Source organism: Trichechus manatus, unplaced genomic scaffold (genome assembly GCF_000243295.1).
Source record: "Trichechus manatus latirostris isolate Lorelei unplaced genomic scaffold, TriManLat1.0 scaffold00045, whole genome shotgun sequence".
NCBI classification, from domain to species: Eukaryota; Metazoa; Chordata; class Mammalia; order Sirenia; family Trichechidae; genus Trichechus; species Trichechus manatus.
The window spans coordinates 2,538,736-2,541,876 of NW_004443981.1; the positions used below are offsets into that span (position 1 = coordinate 2,538,736).

At 41.5% G+C, this 3,141-nt stretch overlaps 1 protein-coding gene across 1 annotated transcript in view; it reads left to right on the forward strand.

Annotated features, from left to right (window-relative positions):
* The window catches only part of TDP1 (tyrosyl-DNA phosphodiesterase 1), a 74,689-nt gene that overhangs the window by 46,500 nt on the left and 25,048 nt on the right, over nucleotides 1–3,141 (forward strand). The window lies entirely within an intron of this gene.

Here is a 3,141-nt window from a genome sequence, read left to right on the forward strand (position 1 = left end):
CAGTTCCCTGTATATGTATTGCTGCAACAGTTTTTGAATTATCTTCAGCAAAATTTTACTTGTGTGTGTGTGTGATATTATTGTTCGATAATTTCCGCATTCCGTTGTATCACCTTTCTGTGGAATGGGCACCTATATGGATCTCTTACAGTCAGCTGGCCAGGTAGCTGTCTTCCAAATTTCTTGTGAAATTTGGGCAAGTGAGCGCTTACAGCATTGCATCGGTTTGTTGAAACATCTCAGTGCTGGAGCCTTGTGTTTTGCCAGTGCCTGGGTCGCTAATGAGTCAGAATCAACTCGATAGCAGCAGGTTTGGTTTTCAGGTTTTTCAGTGCAGCTTGGACTTCTTCCTATGGGCTCTTGCTCATATGCTACCTCCTGAAATGGTTGAGCATCGAGCAGTTCTTTTTGGTACAGTGACACTGTGCGTTCTTTCCATCTTCTTTTGATGCTTCCTGTGTCATTCAATTTTTTGCCCATAGAATCCTTCGGTATTGCAACTCCAGCCTTGAATTTCTTTTTCAGTTCTTTCACCTTGAGAAATGCAAAGCGAGTTCTTCCCTTTTGGTTTTCTATCTCCAGGTCTTTGCACATTTCATTATAATACTTGCTTTGTCTTCTCCAGCAGCCCTTTGAAATCTTCTCCTCAGCTCTTTTACTTCATTATTTCTTCCATTTGCTTCAGGTATTCTATGTTCGAGAGCAAGTTCGTGAGCCTCTTCTGACATCCATTTTAGTCTTTTCTTTCTTTTTAATGTCCTTTTGCTTTCTTCATGTATATTTCCTTGATGTCATTCCACAACTTGTCTGGTATTCGGCCATTGGTGTTCAATGTGTCAGATCTATTCTTGAGATGGTCTCTAAAGTCAGGGGGACATACTCAAGATCGTACTTTGGCTCTTGTGGACTTGTTTTAATTCTCTTCAGCTTCAACTTGAACTTGCATATGAGCAGTTGATGGTCTGTTCCACAGTCAGCCCCTGGCCTTGTTCTGATTGATGATATTGAGCTTCTCCATCATCTCTTTGCAGAAATGTAATTGATTTGATTCCTGTGTATTCCATCTGGCAAAGTCCACTTGTATAGTCGTTTATGTTGTTGAAAAAGGTATTTCTAATGGTGTCGTTTCTATCACCAAGGCTATATTTTCCAACTTCTGATTTTTCTTCTTTGTTTCCAACTTTCACATTCCAATCATCAGTAATATCAGTGCATCTTGATTGCATGTTCGATCAATTTCAGACTGCAGAAGTTGGTTAAAATCTTCAATTTCTTCATCTTTGACCTTAGTGGTTGGTGCATAAATTTGAATAAGTTGTATTAACTGATCTTCCTTGTAGGCGTATGGATATTATCCTGTCACTGACAGGGTTGTACTTCAGGATAGATCTGGAAATGTTCTTTCTGACAATGAATGTGATGCTATTCCTCTTCAATTTGTCATTCCCAGCATAGTAGACTATATGATTGTCCAATTCAGAATGGCAATACCAGTCCATTTCAGCTCACTAATACCCAGGAGATCGACGTTTATGTGTTCCATTTCATTTTTGACAACTTCCAATTTTCCTTGACTCATACTTTGTACATTCCATGGTCTGATTACTAACAGATGTTTGCAGCTGTTTCTTCTCATTTTAAGTCGTGCTACATTCAGCAAATGAAGGTCCCAAAAGCTTTACTCCATCCATGTCATTAAGGTCCACTCTACTTTGAGGAGGCAGCTCTTCCTCAATCATATTTTGTGTGCCTTCCAACCTGAGGGTCTCATCTTCTAGCACTATATCAATGTTCCATTGCTATCCATAAGGTTTTCACTGGCCAATCTTTTTCTGAAGTAGGCCGCCAGACAGACTAGTCTGTCTTAGTCTGGAAGCCACCACTTGTCTTTCAGTTTGTCATACTGTGGTGGCTTACATGTTGCTATGATGCTGGAAGCTATTCCACCAGTATTTCATGTTCCAGCAGGGTCATCCATGGTGGTCAGGTTTCAGTGGAGCTTCCAGACTAAGAGAGTGAGTAGGGAAGCTGGGACTAAGACCTCTCCCTCGACCTGGGTTGGGTCCAGGGCTCTCTTCTCAACACTGATCTTCCTTTCTTCTCCACATGCCTTAGTTGTCACTCCTATGTTCTCTTTGAGAATTTCTTAAGGAACTTTATACATTATTACTTTAAATTCACTCTTAAAGGCTTAAACTTTGGGACAGAATGTCCATGTTGTGGACAGAGGTCAGATGTCTAGCCAGAACACGTTATGAGTTGGACAGCGTAATCTACCACCAATTGAGCATGTTGTAGACAAGGGGCCTGCAAAAGTGCCTGAGTAACTGACCGTTGGCCAGCTTAGCTGGGGGCTCAGAAAAAACATCCCACCCTGTGGTGGTTTTATAATGCGTCAGCTTCACATCGCAGACAGGATGTTTGTGATTGTGTCGCTTGTCTGTCAAAGGCTCTCTCTCGCTCCTCAGGCGGGTCCATTTGACAAGGCACGAAGGCCTGTAATACACCATTTTATTTATTTATTTTAAGTTAGCTTAATCATTTAAAGGGTTTTCCTTAGTTCTGACTTCCGTATTCCTTCCTCTCTGTTCCCATAAAACCCAAAGCAGAGATCATTCTTTTCATGTTCCTTGCTAACCATTTTTTGCTTTGACTCTCTGATTCCCACAGACAGCAGTTCCAACACTTTGCTCAGAAAAATACTTGCTGCCCCAGTGAAAAAATTTTTAAATATTCAGCTACCTACAGAGCCAGGCTTTGAAGGTTCTGAATAGCCTAGGTTTTGCTATGCGTTTTTAAAATGAAATAGAATTTGTGTGAGCCTAATTGAAAAAATGTTTACAGCTGGTTTACATGAATTAATCAGCGAGTGAGAATTCTCTGCCTGAGTTCCTGCAGGAGAGAGAGTCTCTAAAGACGATGCCTCAGCTTAGTCTCCACTCCGAGCATCTCGTATCACCTTAGTGCCTCCCATCCTGTCAGTTCTGATCCCCTTCCTCCTGCTGCGTGTGTGATTTTCAGCCATCTCCACTGCTCCGTCTTGACCACATAAAACATGATTCTAAATGCACCATTTCTTTCCCAGTTAAGCACTCGGCTACTAACTGAAAAGTTGGCTGTTTGCACCCACCCATTGACTCC